The 23,795-nt window shown below is 41.7% G+C and overlaps 1 protein-coding gene across 5 annotated transcripts in view; it reads right to left on the reverse strand.

The window, feature by feature from the left end:
- Positions 1-23,795, reverse strand: part of LOC124280569 (glutamate receptor ionotropic, kainate 2-like) — a 120,984-nt gene that overhangs the window by 71,634 nt on the left and 25,555 nt on the right. For 4 of the 5 annotated variants that reach the window (XM_046716525.1, XM_046716527.1, XM_046716531.1 and 1 more), the window contains exon 2: positions 17,243-17,342. The gene's annotated coding sequence lies outside the window, so the exon portion shown is untranslated. Of the gene's footprint in view, positions 1-17,242; positions 17,416-23,795 lie in introns of those variants that run through there. The other variant, XM_046716528.1, reaches the window with a different exon arrangement.

The raw sequence follows: 23,795 nt of genomic DNA on the forward strand, positions 1-23,795 counted from the left end.
TTGGATCGGAAACTGTTGACATCATGCTAGACTAACGATTAGGCTCCGAATATATGTAATTGTGATGGAAACAAGTGATTCCTTTTAAATTGAGAAGGAGCCCTGCACGATCGGAGATTCAGAACCTGGGGAAATCTAAGACGTGCTTCATTTAGCATTGCAGAAAGGGCTTTGCGGAAGGGAAGATATTGCGGTTCTGGGACTGTGAGACATAGTAGTCTAATTTCACCCCTGCAAAGTGTCCGCATGCCGGAGCTTTCATTTCAGGGACATGTCACCCGTGAAGATCCGGGTTAGAATTGGTTTTCAGTAACCCATGCTTGTCGGGTTGTCAGGCTCGCTGACGTGGTTGACACATGCCATCGTATCCTATTTGCGGAGATCAATACTCATGTTGTTGATCACTGGATTGTCTGGTCCAGACTCGATTATTTACAGACCACCGCCATGTAGTTGGAGCATTGCTGAGTGCGGCGTTAAAAAACCAACCAACAAAATCAGGGACATATCAAAAGTGAAGATGAAAAAGATGGAGTCGTTATGGCCATTGCCAACTGAAGTTCATGTGTACTTTTAGTGAAAGTTACACGCAATGACGTCTCGATGAAGGAAGACAAACTATAAATTACTTGAATGAGTTAACTTTAGTGAAGTTTTCCATTGTTACTATCCCTCACCAAAGTTGGGTGTTACGAACCCTGTTTAACCCAGTCAACTAATCGTCACGCGAGGTGTAAATTTGCTTTAAGCATAATGATGATTTAACATCATTTTCTCGACGGTTCTACGCGTTTTCAGCCCATCATTTATTCTGTGAAAGTCGAAACTCATTCATCTTATGTGGAAATAAAAGGAGACGGGGACAGAAACATTTTAATCCCAAGAAATTAACGACGAACAAGAAAGGCTGGTTGCAAACATCTTTGAAGTTTACGTGACTTTTATTTTCTCGATTGTCTGCATTACAGTTTTTCATGGAAGGTCTTTTCAGTTACATGGCCACCGCTGTTTCACGACAACCGGTATTAACATGTCCTAGAGGGCTGAGCGCCACGTTCCCACGCTATTGACAGTATGCTTTTTACAGAAGATGCCCTTTTCAGTATCATATATACAAAACCAAATTTATATTATATATTATATTATTATATTGTATTATATATTATTATAATCTATTTATATAGCGCCGATTTCCAGCTCGGCTGCTCACGGGCGTTTTGTTTTCCCTCGATCATATGATGACAATCTCAACGGCACTTCGTATGATCAATCTCAACTCCCTGGTTAGCATACAACTCTTGCAGCCACGAGGCGCACCGAGTTAATGTGGCTTTCCATCCTTACGAGGTACACATTCACAGCTGGGTGGACTGGGACAAATAGTGACAGTACGTTACCAAGTTTACTGCACATTGCTGTACCCGCAAGTAGGTGTTTGCACGTATTCATGTAGAAACCATCTGGCCATTTTCCAACGGATTCGTGGGTTCTTTTAAGTGCACAGGGTGGTGTACTGTACACTAAGGGTTGTGACAACACTGAAAGAGTCTGCATACAAAGTTGACTCCACGGTTTTTACACCCTGTCAGAGGTGGGCTCGATTCCGGCACCTTAAGCTCACTGGATCACTAGCCTGGCATCTTAGACAGCTCTACACCACGCCCCCATAACATGGAAGGTAAACGTTTTTGTTTCACACCAGACAAAATAAACTGTTAGATTGTTGACGACTACAAAGGTCATGTTAAAGTGGATTTCAACTTTACGTTTCCCAGTTATTGGGCATCCACAAGGATGACATATGTTGCATCCAACTTATCTCACAACAAACTACCCCACCAAATTAAGAGATCGTATATACAGGTTTGTAGCATGCTTGGTATAACATTTCAGTCAGAACGAGATCTCTTTTAGAAATAGTCCTGTTTAATATTTCTCAAACATAAACATTGTTCTCTCGGGGTCGTGTCGGATATTCAGTTAATAATTGACGTGTATCGACAATACTTTGATGCACAGAGTGTTATGACCCTTAGTCAGAATCATTACAAGGCCTTAGTCGGGCCAGGACTCTTCAGAACCATGACAAGGCCTTAGTCGGGCCAGGACTCTTCAGAATCATGACAAGGCCTTAGTCGGGCCAGGACTCTTCAGAATCATGACAAGGCCTTAGTCGGGCCAGGACTCTTCAGAACCATGACAAGGCCTTAGTCGGGCCAGGACTCTTCAGAATCATGACAAGGCCTTAGTCGGACCAGGACTCTTCAGAATCATGACAAGGCCTTAGTCGGACCAGGACTCTTCAGAACCATGACAAGGCCTTAGTCGGGCCAGGACTCTTCAGAACCATGACAAGGCCTTAGTCGGGCCAGGACTCTTCAGAATCATGACAAGGCCTTAGTCGGACCAGGACTCTTCAGAATCATGACAAGGCCTTAGTCGGGCCAGGACTCTTCAGAATCGGGCCTTAGTCGGACTCTCTTCAGAACCATAAGGCCTTAGTCGGGCCAGGACTCTTCAGAACCATGACAAGGCCTTAGTCGGACCAGGACTCTTCAGAATCATGACAAGGCCTTAGTCGGGCCAGAACTCTTCAGAATCATGACAAGGCCTTAGTCGGGCCAGGACTCTTCAGAATCATGACAAGGCAAGGGTCCCGAGTTATGTGAGGCACCGTAATATACGTAATATATATAGTGGTGTTGCTTTCCATACGTGTTTCATAATTCAATTATCATGGGTTGCCCTGTTCACTTATGTTGTTAAATGTGCTCTTTGCTACTGAATAAGTGGTTAATGTTCACGACCCAACCCCACGACTCAATACAGCTGAAAGGCGTCGGCAACACTGAAATACCATTAAACGGTAATAGCAATGGAGTAATATGTATAGGTAGTCCACATTATTATTAAGGGTATTGCAGGGCATGTATTGTATTCTGATACGGAAATGTACTTTTTAAAATGAAATGTGAGACTTGTAAATTTCAGGTACATATGTCCGACACGTATTACCTCTGACACATAACAACAGTATGAACCAGCTGCCTGGAATCATTGTGTGGGTTCAAACTAGCGTACAAACAGGGCATCTCTCAGATCAATGATTCCGTTATGTTGTGTTACTCGCCTGGTATTTCTCTATGTATACGTCTATAGTCAACACATGCTACAGTGCGGTGGTGGACATGGAATATTCTAGAGATCGTATTACAATGGAATATGAGTTTTTAAATATACTACATATATTCAGGAGATATGTTTGAACTGTAAAGTGTAGAGGTTAACTGCGCATATACCTCAAAATAGACAAGGAAAACAAATAAATGACTTTCGGGGTTACATGTTGACTGGACTTTGCCCAAACAAGAGTGACGCGAGGCGTAGTGAAATGGGCTTTGAGGGTAAGGTCGTGCCCTTACATAGCAACGTGCATGCATGATTGTGTGCGTGCGTGCGTTTGCGCGAGGCTATTTGTCGATCTCATATTGCTAGCCATATTATCTCCTGTTCCGCACTCAATATACTGACAACGCCTCGATGGGCTCTGGTGTAATGCCCTTAAGGGTGATCACCTTTTAATGTCGTTTGTTGTGACGTGGTAGGAACTAAATCACGGACCTTCCGCTCTCCGGGAAACCAGAAAGGAAAACACGACAATTACATACATCAATACCACAATATCGATAGCATATCACATATCACTAATATGTCTAGCCACGGACCCATTTTATAGTCTTAAAAACTACTGAAGCTCAGAAAAACTGTCAAAACCGATCCATCCGCAAACCAGATTACAGTAAATATAAGACCTCTTGTCAGACCAAAACAAAACCTGTCTAGTATTAACTATTAATATTGATAAAGACAGTTAACAAACTTAAAGGCCACTGCGGTAAAAAATTCAAAACCGTATACAATGCAATAACAAATTTAAAATGATATATATCCTCAATTTCAATCCAACGATCTGACGTTATTTACAGAACTCCATGAATCGAGTTCTTGGCAAACACACGCCAACTACATCACTTTTAAATGGCATTTTATTTTCTTTCGCGGACTTATATTTAATTCCATTCATATTTACTGTACGCATGTCAGTGAATATCATCATAAAGATAATACCCAGCGGATGGAGAACACAGGGATGAGCCCGTGAGGCTTGATTTGCCCTGCTCCACCATCCGACTAGCTCTCTGCCAGCTTCCAGCGTTAAATAACATATCAGTGTCGTCATTATTGCAGCTTATTGACACGATCCATTACATAGCGTCCCTGTTTGACGGTTCTGGATATTTTCATCGCTGGATCTATAAGTTTATGTAATCAATTAAGAGGCTGAAATGAATTAGGTATTTGCTGACCGGCATTATTACAGTCTCACGTTACGACAGAGTACTTAAAAGAACTAGTTTCAGTAATCAATACAATACAAATTTCCTATATTTACTTATTTAGGCTGATGGCCTTAATACTAGAAGATTATTATTGCTACTGGAGCACAAGGCCGGATTGATCTGAAAGAATGCATGCTATTCTATTAATGAATATTGTGTGTGTATTTTTTCAGAGAGATTGAGTGAGTGAGTGGGTGAATGAGTTTGCTTTTACGCCGTTGATATTAGCAATATTCCAGCAATATCAAGGTGGGGTTGGGGTTGGGGGGGAAGAGCGACACCAGAAATGGGCTTCAGACAGTGTACCCATGTGAGGAATCGAACCCGGATCTTCAGCGTGACGAGCGGACGCTTTTAGATCCAGGCTACCCCACCGCCCCCTAAACGCCACTGTAAGATCTGTTATTGTTGTTTCCTCCCTGCATTCCAGGTTGAAGAAGGGACACTTATAGTGATACTTTCAAAATGTGTCACTTGTGGCATCTATCCTTTCTGAAACTTACATTCAGTGAAATATGCTTGTGTGACAATATCATATCGACACTCACAGTGCTCAGTGTGGTCACTTCAAATGTTAACTGGATAAGTTATTATGACGTAATAATAATAGTAATAGTCCGCTTATATGGCGCTCATATCCAGGCACATTGCCTGCTCACTGCGCTACGTACATTACTATCCAAGGTCATAGGACACTATCGTACTTTCCGAAGCTTTTTCAACTCCCTGGGGATCATACAGCCATGCTGCCTGTTAGGCGCAATGAACTTAACACTCACATTGCCAGCACATCCTCACGGGTACCCATTTTACAGCTGGGTGAACTGACACAATGTGGATCTAAGTATCTTGTCCAAGGATACTACGCAAATGTGACCACCTCGGGACCCGAACCTAGTTGCCTCAACCGGGGATCGAACCCGGGCCTTCAGCGTGATAGGCAGACGCCTTACCACTGCATTAGTGCCTTCCACGTGACAGACACATGACGTCAAAGGAAACACTATGACGTCATGATATCCATATGTCGGCCGATCTATTTGTGAAACGACGACTGTTCGTTCAGATAGCTGGATTATATTACGAATAACGAAGAAGCAGTTGGGTAGCTGAAGACCCGGGTTCGATTCCCCACATGGGTACAATGTGTGAACCCAATTTCTGGTGTCCTCCGTCTTGATATTACTTACTCGTGAATATCCGGGTTAGAATATTGATCTTCAGTGACCCATGCTTGTCGTAAGAGGCGACTAACGGGATCGGGTGGTCAGGCTCGCTGACTTGGTTGACACATGTCATCGGTTCCCAGTTGCGCCGATCGATGCTCATGCTGTTGATCACTGGAGTGTCTGGTCCAGACTCGATTATTTACAGACCGCCACCATATAGCTGGAATATTGCTGAGTGCAGCGTAAAACTCAACGCACTCACCCACTCTTGATATTACTGGAATATTGATAAAAGCGGCGTAAAACTGAAGTCATTCACTCACCCACAATTACAAATAATGATAAGACCGTTTATCAAATTGACGAGACGCAAAGCACAAACGTGGTCCTGGGAAAGCAAGGAACATCATCGAAGTCAAGGCTTGGCAGATCCTGGTAGCTATGGGAGGCGGGATCATACACCACTTAGCCCCCATACACCTCACTTAACACCCAGGGAAACAGAGAGAGAAGTGAGTGATAAACGGGAAGAAGAAGAAAAATGAAGTGACAGAACCTTTTCAATAACCATAAGAAATCTTTGTTCAATGCAGAGATTTTGTACGATTGTACGGTATCATGAGTTCTTGATTCATTATTGGTGACAATACCAGATGTTCGTAAAACGATGAGGCAGACTGACACTGACATCAAAGGAAATCACAGAGGTCCCACGATGCCCGAATGGATGATTCGATGATGTCGATGAGGAACTTTACATTTCAAATGATGCCTTACAATTCAAATGAAACTTTATTCAATCGCCGAGGTCAATATTCAGATGTAAATGGCATTCTCTTTAAAAAGTTCTCCAAATTTATCTTCGAAGACAGTTGACATTTTTACACCTTTAAATGAAGCCCCGCAAGAACGTTGTTTAGATTTTATCAATTAATTAGACAGTGCTCGATGTGGCTAACTTAATCCCATTTCAATGAAAATAATTGATTGAGTCACAATAAAAGATATAGTATCGGTTGAATCGACATTGTCTGAACGCCATAGCGGAAACTGGCGACAGCGATCTTCAGATTGCTATGTTAACCTACAGTGTTGAAGTGGTGTTGGTCGTGCTCTTGTGTCGCGAGGGGAGCACACTGTGAGGAAATATTGATCTCCTGAGAGTCAATGAAGAAAAAGACGTTAAAGTATTTAAACCCAGACTGCCACGTGTTGTAGATCAATAACGACATACCATGGGTCGGGGATCCCTGCTGACATAGCTGGGTGGACGTTGGCACTTTCCGAACATTTGGACCAAGGGTTTAACACTGAGCCTGGGATTTGAACGGGGAGGTAAGATGGCTTGGATTACTTTGACCAAGGATTTAACACTGAGCCTGGGATTTGAACGGGGAGGTAAGATGGCTTGGATTACTTTGACCAAGGATTTAACACTGAGCCTGGGATTTGAACGGGGAGGTAAGATGGCTTGGATTACTTTGACCAAGGATTTAACACTGAGCCTGGGATTTGAACCGGGAGAGTTCAGTTGGCTTGGTTTACTTTGACCAAGGGCTTAACACTGAGCCTGGGATTTGAACTGGGAGAGTTAAGATGGCTTGGATTACTTTGACCAAGGGTTTAACACTGAGCCTGGGATTTGAACGGGGTGGTAAGATGGCTTGGATTATTTTGACCAAGGAGTTAACACTGAGGCTAGGATTTAAACTTGGAGAGTTACTATGATCTGGAACTCTTGTCCAAGGTTTTACAAAACAGGGAGAGTTCAGATGGCTTGGATCATTTTGACCAAGGACTTAACACTGAGCTTGAGATTTGGACAGGGTGAGTTAAGATGGCTTGGATATCTTTGACATAGGACTCAACACTGAATCTAGGATTTGAACAGGGAGAGTTAAGCTGGCTTGGATATCTTTGTCAGGACTCAACACTGAACCTAGGATTTGAACAAGGAGAGTTAAGATGGTTTGGATCACTATGGCCAAGGACCTAATACTGAGTCTGTGATTTGAACTGGAGCTGTTGCGATCGACTGGAACTCTTGACCAGGGATTTTACTGTGAGCCTCATATTTGAACTGAGGAAGATTAGACGGCGGGGATCACATTGACCAAGAACAGAACACATAGCCTGGATTTTTAACCGTGAGGGGAGTGAAGATACCCTGGGACATTTTGGCTGAGGACTTGACACTTCAGTCCAGACTTAAATACATACACTTTACGAAATAAATGAAATGTGTCCGACACAGATACCTGCATGTGGTGCGTGTGTTAAGTATACATTAGGTACAATATGTTTGTGTTCTAAGTCATTAACACAGTGACTGAATATGATTTGACAACGCCTTTAGCATAGTCCAACAATATCACCAGAACAGCAAAAATGGGTTTCATAACTCTGTGTAGAAATAATTTTTATGCAAACCGTACCTATTGTATATGAGACAGCACAATGCAGGAGCTATTAGGCAATGCTTCCACTTAAGTTATTTTGCAAAAGTTAGTGAGTTTCGAATGGAATCTCAAACTACCATTACTGCTGCTGCTACTGCTGCTGCTTCTGCTTCTGATACTGCTGCTGCTGCTGCTTCTGCTTCAGCTACTGCTGCTGCTGATGTTAACGTGCAGATGCTGCATCAACGAATGATCTTAAACCAAGGGATCTGAGTTTGTGTTGTCAGTGTTAGTAACATTTAATGTCAATTATATCCAAACCCACCAGCAATATTATGGTGCTGACAAACCTGGAAAACTGTTCAAGGTTTCGTCCTATGGGAGATAACCCTACCCTGGACATGGAACGGTCACTTCCCCTTCGAGGATTGGTTTCTCGGTGAAATGTGGTTAAGGTCGTGTATAGCTTGGGTATAGGGCTTTGTAAATTTACTTCGAGCTGGAGCTACGGTGGACATGAAATCGCGAGGCAAATAGGCCGTACGTGGTAGCACAAGCTAATTTACGACGTTTGGAACAGCAGAGGCCAATTACTCATATGGGAGAGCACAGGCTTATTCGCGATACATAGCAGCAAAGGGTAACTACTAACTAGACATTCGGAACAGGACAGGCTAGCACAAAGGCATACATATAATCTAGGTAGCCATACAGTGCAGCTCTTTCTACGTAGCCATAAAGAGCATACCACGATAAGAAGACATAGAGAGCGGCACAGTAGGCTTAACCATACAGCACAGGGTATTACTGAAACAGCACAGCATGGCCTTTACGGGGCAACTCCTCATGTACTCCTAATTCTTCTGGTACTCCTCAACTCCCCGATACTCCTGAACATCCCGGGCCAGACACTCCTCAACTTCCCAGATACTCAACTTCCAAGATACCCCTGAACATGCCCGATACTCCTCAACTTCCCAGATACTCCTGAACATCCCCGATACTCCTCAACTCCCCAGATACTGCTCAACTTCCCAGACACTCCTGAACATCCCCGATACTCCTCAACTTCCCAGACACTCCTGAACATCCCCGATACTCCTCAATGTCCCAGATATTCCTGAACATCCCCGATACTCCTCAACTTCCCAGATACTCCTCAACACCCCTGATACTCCTGAACATCGCAGATACTCCTGAACATCCCGGGCCAGACACTCCTCAACTTCTCAGGTACTCCTCAACTTCCCAGATACTTCTCAACTTCCCAGATTACTCCTAAACTTCCCAGATACTCCTGAACATCTCCGATACTCCTCAACTTCCCAGATACAACCGAACACCCCTGATACTCCTCAACTCCCCGATACTTTTTAATTCCCCCAAAACTTCTCAACTTCCCCTGATACCCCTCAACTCCCATAAACTCTTCAACTACCACGTAGTCAGCTCACCCACCAAACTCCCCGAGGTAATCTTAAACTACCCTTGTACTCCTCTGATGCCCCGTACTCAACTCCTCGTACTCCCAAACTCTCCCGTACTCCTCAACACCTCGTGTACTCCTCAACTCCCCATATCCCCGTACTCCTGTAATCCTCATGTTCCCGTGAACTCACTACATAACTCTTTGTGTACTCCTGAACTTCCCCGCAGTCCTCCTGCACTCCTTCACGCCCCTGCCCTACTTAACACATCATCATGCAGTCATCAAGTATCCACATTAACACTTGAATTATTTTCTATCATAGTAGTGTAAACCTGCAAGGAATGGAATATAGATTCTTTATGTAGCTTGACGAAATTTTAATCTCGACCTGGACAAGCAAGTGTTGAGTCGTGAGACTAATAGTAATCTTTAGGTTTAGGAATTGATGCATCTGACTGGCAAGGGAGACGAGGCCTGGGACGTGGTTTAAATCAACCCTGACACATCCCACTCAGCGACTATTACGTTGACTTCACTAATCACATTCCTTCAATTTCCATCAGACTTGTTGCAGAACAATTTATCTACCTTGCGTTGGACCGAGATTCCTGAGTGTACATTAACTGGTCTTCCCATGGTGGCAGATATTGGGTAGTGAAGTGGAGTCGGAATTGATCACTATTACTTACATATCAATCAAATCATTCCACCTTAACGGCGTTTTGATTGGGTACTGTAGGCATGAATACTGTGCCCCTGGTAAATGTGGAACATTATGGAGAGGTTAGAGATTCATGAATGACATGTTAAATTAATGTTTGTTGAAAAACCAAAAGTGACATATATTTTTCTTCTTGGATAAACAGCTACTAAGAAACCAAAGGTCACAATCAGAAAGAAGCCAATGGTCACAATCAGAATGAAGCCAATGGTCACAATCAGAAAGAAACCAAAGGTTACAATTAGAAAGCAACCATTTGTTACAATCGTGAAGAAACTAATGGTCACAATCAGAAAGAAACCAATCAGAAAGAAACCAGTTGTCAAAATCACAAAGAAATCAATGGTCACAATCACAAAGAAACCATTGGCCACAATAATAAAAAACCAATGGTCACAATCAGTGTCAACAAAGAACAAGATCCCATGATCATAGGATCGTTATGCGAATTATACAGAGAATATAGGCGCCTCGGACGATCGAGTCACCCTTTACTATTGCGAAAAACGCTTTCACCTCACCGTTGCCATTTCAGTGCAATGTACAATGGTCGGATCAACTCAAAGCTCTGGCTTCAGTTCAACATAGCTGTGCCGGCATTGTCGACATTTGGACCTTAATCAACAGACATTTTCAAATTGCGTGAAAGTATCCGACTGAAAATAATTTATCAGGCTGAAGTTTAAAACTCCCGTGAAATATTGAAATAGATATTCGGCCTTGAATCGTAATAAAATATCAAATGTTTAAAATAGATAAAGTTATGCTGACATTCGCGAGTAACAAAACAACACACATAAATCTGAAGGAGTGAATGCTGACAAGCATGATGTCGGGGTTGCTGCCGTTTGATTTCTCAGCTGCCTGTCTTGAGAACAGCTTCCCCATCACTCAGCACTTTCCGAGCTGAGCTAATTCTATCGAGTTCTTATCTCACAGCGTTTGAAGGCAAGGTCTCAATTTGAAACTATTGCCGCTAGATAAACACAATTTCGCCCTCGTCATAGGGAACATGATATCATAGGAGAAAAACCGACGGTGTGTGCACCAGATAGTATCTTAAGTAAGGTTTCAGACATGACGGTTTGAAAATATAGTTCTGGCTTTGGAACCTTGGAATAGCGATGATTTAATCCTCAAAATATACCTGTTATTGTATGCGATAACCTCGTGGTTTACACGCCAACATGCATGAGGCTGTGGACGGATCTGCACCGAAAACCTGTGCATGTGCACGCAGGTACCCTTGTCTGCGATCAAGGGGAAGCAACTTGCCACTAAGCAACACAGGATTTTGACGATAGGTAATTTCAGTTCGAATACACATTTTTAGTAACATATTCATGTAAATCATTTATTGAACATATTTACTTATTTCGAAATAGCCAATAGGATTTAGCACAGAATTGCATACAGTCAGGAGTTTGGTTTTCGTCCACACCGTGCCAAGACTTGTACCAGATATCTTGGGAATGACTAAAATCGCTCTCATATACCTTTTGGGCGTGTAATATTTTTCTTCACAACAGGTGCTAGCTCCTTCAGGTTTTGCCCTACGGAAACCTGTTATACATACGAAGGATAGAATGTTAGCCACGACTGCGGTCTGTTCAGGGATATATATTACCCTCAAAATAGAAAAAAATCTATAACGTTCGCTTCGTTGAATAGTTTCTTACCCGCATGAAAAGCCTGGGACAATGTACCCTGATTGTATGGGTGGCAAGCTGCTCTAGGAATAGCTCCCTAGGGTTTCTAGCCAAGGATTAGGGAATGTGTAACAAAACATCACCCAAATGCCAGCAAAGGTTGTGCATAGTGAGCTGCCCTAATGAATGTATGAATAATCTATCAAAATATTAGTTCTGACTGCAAGCCGTGTTTTGGGGGTTATTGTATAACACGTTCTGTGGTAATCGTGGCTCCCCGCCCTGGTGTATTTATAATCATCAATAAGTTGCTTCCATTGATATGAATAATACACAACTTGGTCATATGTCGAACTGGCAGCAGCCGCTGAAACCATTCTCAAGCATCTATCTTCTAAAAACACATTCTTGTTGTCAACATATGAACGCTACATTTTCTCAATGTTCTGGAGCAGGAATCACAAGATGAGTGTCATGTTTCCAAACTTATATTTTCCTTGTCACGACTGTTCATCTGGATAAATATTTGTGCAACAAAATCGCGTTGATAACTATATGTGCAGAGATCTGTAGACCGTGTCACGAGTCGTTAAGTGGAGTGATTTGAGTCAGTTTTTCTGTTATATCGCAGCGTGTCAGCTTGATGTAGGGGAAACCCAAAGTGATGGTGGTTTGAGACGTTTAACACTTCAGGATAAAATCGGCGAACACAGCTGAGGATCACGATCTTAGTTTTCAGGCCTGTGTAGAAACGACATTTTGAACTGCGAAATCCGACGATAGGGACTTTCGTGTCCACTTACTCGATCTCACAGTCCTTGAACCACATTATTTTCCCTGCTGCCTTGCCCTCCCTGCAATGCTAACGCTCTAAATGAAGCTAGTCTAGATTTCCTCAGGTTCAGGAATCCCCCATCTCACTGAAGCTCCTTTTCAATTTAAATGGGTTTATTTGTTGCCATCAAAATTATATATATTCACAGTCTTTATTAGCTGGACATTTGTCCAAACACAATATCATTGATAACGATGTCATTTGGACTTGCGGGATGACTCTGTATAAAGTGACCTTGTTGGTGATACTCACGTTTCTCTTGCCCCACGTGGGTCAATATCTCAATTTGGGGTGGTGATATTCCAAACATGATAAATATTTTAGAATAAATAGTCGATAAAATCCTTCAATAAAACATCATAAAGTAGATATACATTTGCTGGCAAAACAGGCAAAACACTATTTATATACCAGACAGCGGTAATATTTATGATCTGCTTCGCTATAACGCGGTCTAAGATAGCGAGGTTGTATCCAGTATATTTCGCAGAAACGTGGCAAAGCACGACCACCTACCGTGATTCTGTAGAGAGTAAACATTGCCAGAGCTTCGCACGTGCCTCGTTGTTTTGGTAACAGACAATGCAGATAATGCACATTTACAATCATGTCCCTGTAAAAAATATCATACCGTGAAATATCAAAATGACGCTTTTTTGTCTGGTGATGTTACCGGACGTAACCACGTCCCCCAGCGTGACGTCACTTCACTGTTTACACAGCAGCCTCTTTCATGTGGTACATACTCAGTTTCCTAATTGTTTCTTGTACTTATGGACTCCCCTAACAACAACATCTGTACCTGTTTAACTAGAAACATGTGCGTCGCGTGCTGTGCTGAGAAACCCGGCTTGTCTTCCAAGGAATGCCCATCATTTTGGAACCTTGGCAGAACCGCAGGATGGGCAAAAACAGCAATTCAATAACTAACCCGCCATTATTTCACGTTCGTTCTGAGTTACTGGGGTAATTACCCAGACATGTTGAATAATTCCGACAAGCTTATGGCCCAAAACATTCACTATTAAAAATAATCCGAGGACTTTGCATGTGAGAAGGACGTTTACTACAGTACAAAACATTGTTTGTCGACAAATACCAAAATCTTTATTAATCACTACCGTTTTAAGAGCAGTTATAGCGAAATGAGACCGTTAACTATTTTTGGGGACAGTGGCTGTTTAACTAGAGACTGGACGCATACATCACGTCAAATTAAACAGGGGAAAGTTTAAAAGTTATGGGCGTCTGACATATAACCATTTTTCTTGATAAAACAGATGAGAAGGGACGGTACTCGCGCTGACGTCCTGTATCTGTTATGTGTCTCTCTCTCGGGAACTCTTTTGAAATAAATCATGCTGTCAAGAACAGATTAAACATTTTTTGCCCAAAAAATTGCACCGGCAATGTCGGCCCAACTTGATAAATTCAAAGGTTAACTTTGATTGTGGTGTTTTATATGGTACAGGAGATTATGTCATGAATCACGGCAATAGCAGCAATTCCAGCGCGTTAAGCCTTACTGGCTGCATTACGTAATTAGCCAAGTAAATCGGATAGACAGATGTGACCAGTCTGTCATTTGTTGCAACGTAAAGCAACAAGTAAACAAACAGATTTGCAATAATGCGTGGGTGAGCTCCGTTTGTATCTGAATCAACAACATTCCATCACCGCTGAAGAAAACATAAGTCAATGTGCTTGATATGAATGGATATACGACGGCTGAAGTCAAAATGACTGAACTTATCTGGGTATTAGGAGGATTACTACAGCAGAAGAAAAATAAGCACATCAATCATCAATCCGTTTAAATAAACATAAATCCTAAAGGTGCTTTTGTAGATGTAGTGAGTAAGCGGGGGCTGAACAGCGTCTAACAATAATCCAGATGTATTGTGCGTGATGAGGGAGGAATGTTCAGTGTTGGGGATGTCCAGGGACGTTATCACGTGGGTTAAACCCTCATACATGGGGTTTGGTACTGTCAACTCTAAAGACTATAATAGCGATGGGGATGCGAATCTGGATTCAAACTCGAGACCTGCGCAGAATGCAAGGTCAGGCAAACGGCAATGATGGTAACTGCATCATTATAATCTGTTCAAGCACTTGTTATATACCGACCCGTCTTTAACTATTGCTACACAATTTCATATATTTTCAGGTAATATCACGTACTAGTCTGGTGGAAGGTCGCGGGTTCGATCCCCGGCCGCGTCATACCAAAAGACGTTAAAATATGGTACTTGTTGGTCCCTGCCTGGCGCTCGATGTTAATTGGTACAACAAGGACTGGTTGGCTCGGAGTCAGTATAATGTGTCTGAGTGGGGTATTCATGCTTATCTGCGGCATGGTATCTCAGTGAGCTAGCACTATAAAACCAGCTTCAGTGTGGGCTAGTACAAGCAGCCACACATACACATACACATACACACGCATGCATGTCATCATATGAACGAAATAATCTCAAGAGGACCTCACTAGTCTGGTCGTGATAAACAAGCTATGTACAACTTGATACGTACAGCCGAACTGTTTTCATTCATTTAGTGTTATGGCATTCTAAAGATGAACACAAAATTGTTTTTGCAATTGGACAGTTTTCATGTTATTTAACATTAAGTAAGCACAGGATTATTACATAATGAAATATCCATGTTTGAGTGGTACTGTAGCACGCAATATTATCATGCATAAATATTCATGTCAAGCAATATTATGGCATCTGAAAGACATGCAATTCAATTCATTGTGTGGCATAATGTTCAGCGTTTGTCGAAATATTTGGCATTTGTACAGAATCATATTGGCTTTCTAAACTATACCATGGACTGCGCATTACTACTATACTACCATGATACGAATAAAAATGTATTGTTAACGCCAAAGAATTAAGCCTTGATTATCAAAGTTCCCTAGCACCCGCTCTAGCACCGCCTCGCTAACTGTTTGCTTAAGTAAAAGGTGCTCGATACCACTCGGAAATGTCACCGGAAATAGACAAGTGAGTATGGTTTTACGCCTCTTTTAGCAATATTTCAGCAATATGACTATTGGAACTTCACACATTGTAGCCATGTGGGGAGTCGAACCCGGGTCTACGGCGTGACGAGCGGACGCTTTAACTGCTATGCTGCCCCACAGCCTCCGGGAAATAGACGAAACTAATAATATTTCTACCTGAAACGGGATCACAATGCATGTTTTATCATCCTACAATTAACATCGGTTTGATAACCTTCAACACTTTGAACGTGTAAAACTGTGGGATGGCATAGCTAGCGGAATAAAGGTGGCATTAGACTATAACTTGTACAAGTCTCTGAGGTAGTAACTCATAGTTTAAATATACATTTCTAAAACACTATAAATAACAGACTGGCCTCCCTAGACTGTCCTGTACTGTCCGCCTATCTAGACTTGCCTCTTTAAAGGTTTGAATTCCCATACATCCATGAGCTTAGACTTCAGTACAGCCATGAAGCAAGGCTAACCAGACTAGTAAACAGACAGACAGACAGACAGATAGACAGACACACAAACACACAGAGGCAGATAGACAAACACCCAGACAGACGGAGAGACAGACAGAAACACACACACACACACACACACAAACAATGCATCTCAGAAATATATATTAACAATAAGGAACAAAGTCAACTGTACATAGTTCATATTCAAACGTCTTCCTCTCATCACTCAACCACTTCCTACGCAAAGCGAAATACGTTTTGTTTTTAATACGTTCTGGGAATATCGTCAATAAGCTACTCACGGTGACCTTTCCAAGCAACCCATTATCCTTTTGCAGTAAGACTCAGACCATATAATTATATATACACAGGCTCCCAAGTCACGTGGTTGTGATATGACTGTTTGATAAAACAACAGTGTGAGTTAAATATGTCAGGATCATAGCCTATTCGCAATATGCAGTTCAACGCCTACATGGCAGGCGTATAAAACATAGTTTGAAGGTAGCATCAAGATACTGTATGGAATGATCGCCGTTCATACTGACGTACATGACCTAAAGGTGTGTTCTGGTATCATATATATGTTGATATAGGTACCTGACATCTATAAGTGGCTTTAACTCTCCTCGCCCATCTCCACTGAAACAGCAGCTATACATATATACATATCTATTCTATCTATTCTAAGTCTCAACAAGTCTGTGGGAATCGCCTGTCGTCACCGTGTTGTCTTTCAACGATGTTTCATTTCATCCAAATGTCCAACCAGTTCCAGACAATCTGATGTATTACGGTAGTCTGCGAGACATATTTCATGGAAACGTCTTACAGTAAGGAAAATAAATTGTTTCTATAAAAAATATAACTCCGGAAATTACAAATCACATGAGTCAAGGTCCCACTTGGAAGATTCAACGTGGTGATGGTCTCTTTTGACACAAATTGCGCTAAGGCTGTTCTGTGTTCCGTTGTGAAGGATGATACTCCTTCAGCCACGCTCTCCATCTTCCCTACTGCTCCAGTAGACGCCGTGGAGATTTTGATTGCAAAGATTGGGCTATTCGGTCCACATGCGCCTGCTTCCTCTGTGGTGGCAAGCGTCTAAACAAGAAATCACAATGGCTGCAAAATGTAGGATAAAAGATAATATTTACCTTAATACTGGTCGTATATCGCCGGAAAGTAATTGCTGTTCACCGATGTTTCTGAGTAGTCGTTTGGAAGTAGCATCAACAATTGGTGTGTTTTGGTAATCTGGAAGAAACCGTGAAGAAAACACAACGTTTAGTGAAGGAGGTGAAATGCATACTCGCATCTATTTCATAAACAAATGTTACAGCAAAAGCAATGGAAGTTTTCAGGATAACATTATATGACCTTCCAGAGCGAGCATTGCGCAATAACATGTAATGGTCACGAGGTCACCTGTTTTAGAAGGGCGGGATAGGCATCATACTGTTTATGGTGGCAATTAAGAGATCGTATCAATTAATTTGCACACAATGTATAAGCGCTGATTACGGATAATGACATAATGGTAGAAATAATACCAGGCCGTTGCATAGACCCTGTTAACCTATTTACACTGACAAATATCAGAGGCTTTTCAATCTCAGGACGGATGCAGGGCTCTGAAATTTGAGATGAGATGAGGGGTTGGATCGAAATCGTTTTTTTGTAATTTTGGCTAGAACATTTACAGGCGATGGATGAGTCCAAATGATCCTCGGTATGCATCACAAGATGCACGAATAACACATTTATCAGTAATCGGTTCGCACACGTGTGAACTAAATACCTCCACAAGCATAAGATATTGTGAACACGTTTACTGATAATTCCACCTCTGTTATCTGCTTAATGAACGCATTAGGCCGCTAACAAGTAGCCACGTGTCATGCCCGTCTGATTGCAATTGTTTTATCACATCATCCAGTGTTAAAAGAGCAAACATATTCTTCCAGAAACTCCCCATCACAACACCCCGGACTCCCCCTCCTTATCGGCACCTGGTGTTGAGTGGATATTTACAACCAATGTTTTGTTAGTACAAGCGCCGATGGTCTTAAAACAACCGATCTGAATTCAAATATTTTCTTTGCGGATGTGTTTTGGATTACCGTCACCGTCATTCGTTTAAAAGCGAATGAAAAATCACAGAACGGGGTCACGGCGTGAAATAAAAACTGCGTAGTGAACAAGAATAGCATCTCTGTACAGATTTATTGCCCAGAAGTGACGCCATAGTCGTAACCACGTCTACTGTGTTTTGTACCTGCGTTAGGAACAGACGCTGGTGGTTTCAGTTTCAACAATTATCCCCTTAAAACGAGGCGCGTGAGGACTGTGAGTAATCCGTATTGTGTTTGTCTGTTTTGTCACTTACGAGAACATGTGCGCCTTAATATAATATAATATTGTTATTTAGGACGTAAAATGGGCAGTTGTCTCATTCGGAACTGTTATTTTCGTGGAAATGATCTCAAAACCGAAACCTCTGGACAGCTAATGTTGAGAGAGACAAGCATATCCAATATTCAAACAAGCTGAAATGAATTTCCAATGTGGCGGATGCCATATCATTGACAGCATCTGAAACCGACACTAACACACGATCACGATGAACACAAGCTCTCGTGTAATATGACGCATAAGTACAGGACTTGTCTGCCAATGAAAATGTGAACAGGATATGTGACAAGCGTTGCTGTGACAACGCGAGATATTTTTCATGATGGACTATTTAATCCTCCGACAGGTTTATCATTTTGTGTTCGACACAATGACACAACTGAAAGACACAACCATCCGATGTTCGGCCAAACAGAGGGATTACACTTTTAGGGATCGGTTTGGTACATAAGTGAGTGAGTTTAGTTTTACGCCGCTTTTAGCAATATTCCAGCAATAGCACGGCCGGGGACACCATAAAAGGGCTTTACACATTGTACCCGGGGAATCGAACCCGGTTCTTCGGCGCGACGGGCGAACGCATTGTACACTAGGCAACTCCACCGCCCATTTCGGTACATAAATGACTTGGGCGTTTACAATGAATCACCGCGGTTGTGCGGGGTTGTCCCCCTTTGATGAGCCAGAAACCAATGATTGTAGCTTCCTGTTCCGTTTTTGTTCGTATTGTTTTGAGCACCACACCCATGCTCGTGGGTTTCACCAAAGTACTTAACAACTAAGACATGCATGCCACAGCGGAGTGTTCTTCCAACGGGAACCTGACACTCCATGACATAGCCGAAATGCTGCCCAATGCTCCTTGAGCATCACGATGACTAAGGGGCCGTTCATTGTATGTTGTGTGTTGGATTTTGTTGCGCGACTGTGATTATATACTATTGACTATATATTTCTGGTATGTTGTGGTTACGATCTTGGAACGAGACACCGGGGCCTGATCCACAAGGTGGTGGTCGTAACTCCCATTCACTTGAACATAGATTTACGATAGTCCCAGCACTAAGACCGGATGGTGGAACGGGGCCCACGGCGACTTCTATAAATGTCAGCCTGTAATTTATATGTTTTCTTTCAACATTCCAGTGTGAGGTTTAGACGTCACTGGGCGTATGTGAACAAGAAGTTACAGATTTACGAACTGTGCTTTCTCCTACTTGAGCTCATATACGACAGGAAAAGTCAAGACCTGTTGAAATATTGAATAAAAGCTTCCAGGTAGCCTTGCTCCAAGGCTGTCCTGAATGAAAAAATCATGCAAGTTCAGTGTGGTATTTCTACCTTTTAAACAGGCAAATACAGTCCAATGACTCTTTTATAAGGGACTTGGACTCTTTTATAAGGGACTTGTTTTTTTTTATCGTATATACTCAGTTACAAAAGAAACGCGAATCACGTAAAGCTGTGATGCAGTGATAAATAAAGTGATTGGTGCTTATGAGTTCTTAAAGTGAAAAAACTTAGTGATCTTTCTTCATAACCTGACGTGTTTTGTGATAATAAGACGTCTCTAGATTGCGACATCTGGTATGCTCTCCAGTAACAGTCATCTTTGTATCATCAGGACGCTAAACTCGTGAAAATGATTATCTGAGTATCGAACACACATCACTTCGTCTTGATATATATTTTATTTCAAGGAATTTGAAAGATTTTAGCGTTTCCTTGGAAGTCAGTATATTATAGTCCAGAAAGAATAGACTTAAACTGCTAATCACTGTCTTGTGCAAGTCTAGTTTCAAAGTTAGGAGAAAACAGGCACAAGTCTCTGAGGCAATAGTTATGAGTTTTAATCATATTTTAGATTATGTATATAATTACAACAAGACGTCCCCGAAAATACCGACATGCTTATCAGCTTATCCAGACTGTTCTTCCATAAATATACAATCACAAAATAAATGCATTCATGACGTTATTGGCCAATAGGGAGAACGGTTAGGCTATGTGATGCTGTGCCTGGTAGTCCTTGTCACGTTATATTCGTCATCATGTAGATGGTTAGTGTGATTTGACTGCAGCCAAGGCATCCATTTGATAAAACTTTGTTAACAATACTGTCGACATTTGAAAACACTCTTCAGTTGTTTGTTTGTAAGTCTACACATTGGTGTGTGTGCAGCGGTGGATAAGCCAGTCATGTTGTTCTTGCACTTTTACGTAGAGCATTCTTAATTATTTGTGGAAAACACTTGAGTTTGCATTCCGCGAGAGAAAAAAATATTTTCCCCAACTTCTCCACTTTAAGGGACGGCAGATCGTAAACTATTTTGTTAAAAAACTTGGCATCAATCATTTCACTTAAGCTTGAAAAACGTACAATCCTCACTTAATCATCCCTATCTTCGTCCAATCGCTGTCTATGGCGGTACGGTAAAAAGTCGTCTTTGATGATCTTAGCATTGTTTTACTTACTGGTGAAATCTTATCGGCATTCGGTAGATCAGAGAATCCTCACCGGAACGCAAGCGCCCACTTTTCATCGGTTTCCCTAACTTAATCTAGTACATGTGATGTGACCAACAGTCTTCCTCACGCCTGGCATTTCCTGGGAGTCCTCCCGGGCGCGTTCCTCAATGCCAACCTGACATGACTGTGGAAGTAATGAAAAAGCAATAGTTGAGAATACAACTCTGCTGTTGAGACCTGAAGACCTGGGTCGGCCTAATCCAGACAGTTTACAGGCAGACATTATTTCCCCCAGTCAAGTACCCGGGAGATATAACTCTGGTATAGTTAACGAAATTCGCCTGACTGTGGTGGGATAATGGTCTGTTGGCGTGCCAATAAATGGAGGAAGACAAAAAGACCGAGTGTGTTAATAACAACGACGGGATATATTCAATAGGTTCCTAACTAAAGGAATGCTGTGGATAATTCACAAAGAATAAAGAAAGTTAATTTTACATTTGCATGAAAATACTAATTGTGAACACAGCGAATGTTCGAAAAAGTTCAAAAACATAATTCAAGCAGTATAACTTACTACATAGCGGCTTAAGGGACAAAACCATTTCACATCGACAAGAATATGCATGGATAATCATAATATATTGTGCAATTCTGTATAATGGTCTAATGTCCTGCAGGTACTGAGTCTGTGTGAGTGAATGAGTTCGTTTGACGACGCCTTGAACATCTTTTCAGCAACATCACGGTGTGTGTCAGCTTGACGTGGGAGTCAAAAACGTAATGGTGTGAGAGTCCAAAACGTATTGGTGTGTCAGTTTGATGAGTCAGACACGTATTGGTGTAGATTCCTGTACCATTATACTGAAATGGGTATGGTGCAGACAAACCTAGAACCTTAGAACCTAGCACCACAAACAAAGGATTCTGGCACACCAAAAGGCGCAACTCTGACCGACGACAGGGCAACGCGTGCCCCCAGTTGCTGCATGTATGAACAAGATGGACACCCACTGTGTTCAGAGAAGATAATTAGGTAAGCCAGTGTGCAAAGACGTATCACATGCTGAGCTGTTGATAAACAGGATGTTCTCATTCTATTTACGACTTACGTAATTTTCCATGTTATTACACGCCCCATTGCCATATTCTTCATGTTATTATTTTACCAAAATATGATTTATGATTTATGATATATTTAAACCTCTACGTATATATTTACAGTAGTGTTACGGTGATGCTTGTAATAAATCTTAATATCACCGAAAAAATATATTTTTTGTGAGAATAACTGATATAGATCAACATATCGCCTTCGTAATCACCAACTGGTTGGCTGACAAGAGCAGAACCATGATGTATAATGGTCCCATCTCAACTAATGGATCCACTGCATCTTACTCAAAACATGTGTTCCTGTTTTAAGCATGTAAACACTGACATGAACGAAGCTATGGTTATGGATACAGTGTAAGAGAAAGTCATTTTGGTTGAGTTGGAACGTCAAATTTATGTCCACACGTTAATACAAAATGAAGACTGTGATTTTTATATTTGTTTGATGTACATACAATTTCTTGACCGCAAACGTTTAACACGAAGCAAAAACGCATATGTCGATGTCTGCCTCTGCTTCTATGCGCCTTACATTTTTACGTTCATATGAAGCATAAACTTGAAATGTTAAATATTTTGGGGTTGTAAATTAATGAGTCAGTATGATATTGGGAGTCAAACAAATCACACCCTCGTGTCTTCTAATATGAAATGTATGGAATCGCATCGATAAAAGCAGTAAATCGTCTCTGAGTTGGATACTTTTATCGATTGGTGATGATGTATTTGAAATGAAATGACACGAGGGTGAGTGTCTATTTGTCATGTAAATGCATACAAGTGTATTGATGTACGCATGTCGTTACGATAACGCTGGCTTTGAAATCCACAGACATATATTTTTATTTCCTTATCATAACTGCCATCTTCCGAGCATCGTTCAGCCAGCATAAAATGTCTGCATGACGTCACGCTTCTTTCACTAAAATTCCAATTCTTTATTCCGTACTACACAAGCCACAAACCCTTCTTTCACTCATTCAAAACAAATTGTTAACATAACTGATTTCTTGAACGGAAACTTGCATAAAGAACGAACGGCGTTTCACAAAAGCTGCCTCGTATACACGAGACATGCATATACGTCACGCTATCCAAACGCATAAACAACTGTTGGTATAAACATATACGTTCTCCAGGCCCTTCAAATCGCACCAGAAGTTGGGTCAAACTTGCAGAACGTTCACAGATGTTGGGTTTACACGCGGCACAGGAAGCATACATCAGCCATGTACTATCTCAGCCAATCCGTCAAACAAAATGCAAGGTGGCTGACGCATAATTCATCACATTATGGTGATGCCGTTCCTCACTACAAACACAAGCCCATCTTGTTTTCCTTCCAACTCACACCTGTGCTTGTTGCTGGCTGTCTGTGTTCAAGAACCTACCACACACCATCCAAGCCATGTTCAATCCTATCAAGTCGTTACTCTTGGACGTTGCAGACCTTTACGCTTAATTTCGCCGTCATTACTTGAGTGACGTTACATGACGCTATCTTGAAACAGAAACCGAAAGTTTCAAACGCTCCTTGAAATAAAAACAAACATCCTAATCTGATATCAGTTGTAAAATTAGCAGTCTGGTGGAGAAGATGGACGGTATGTTCGTCTCACACCGTGGCTTGTAGATAGGGAGTTATCAAAAACGCGTTAACAGCACCACAGAGGGATGTTCTCTGACACGACATGAGATAAGGCGGTAACA

The sequence above is a fragment of the Haliotis rubra genome, unplaced genomic scaffold (assembly GCF_003918875.1).
Source record: "Haliotis rubra isolate DU_JTF1 unplaced genomic scaffold, ASM391887v1 Scf27, whole genome shotgun sequence".
Taxonomy (NCBI): Eukaryota; Metazoa; Mollusca; class Gastropoda; order Lepetellida; family Haliotidae; genus Haliotis; species Haliotis rubra.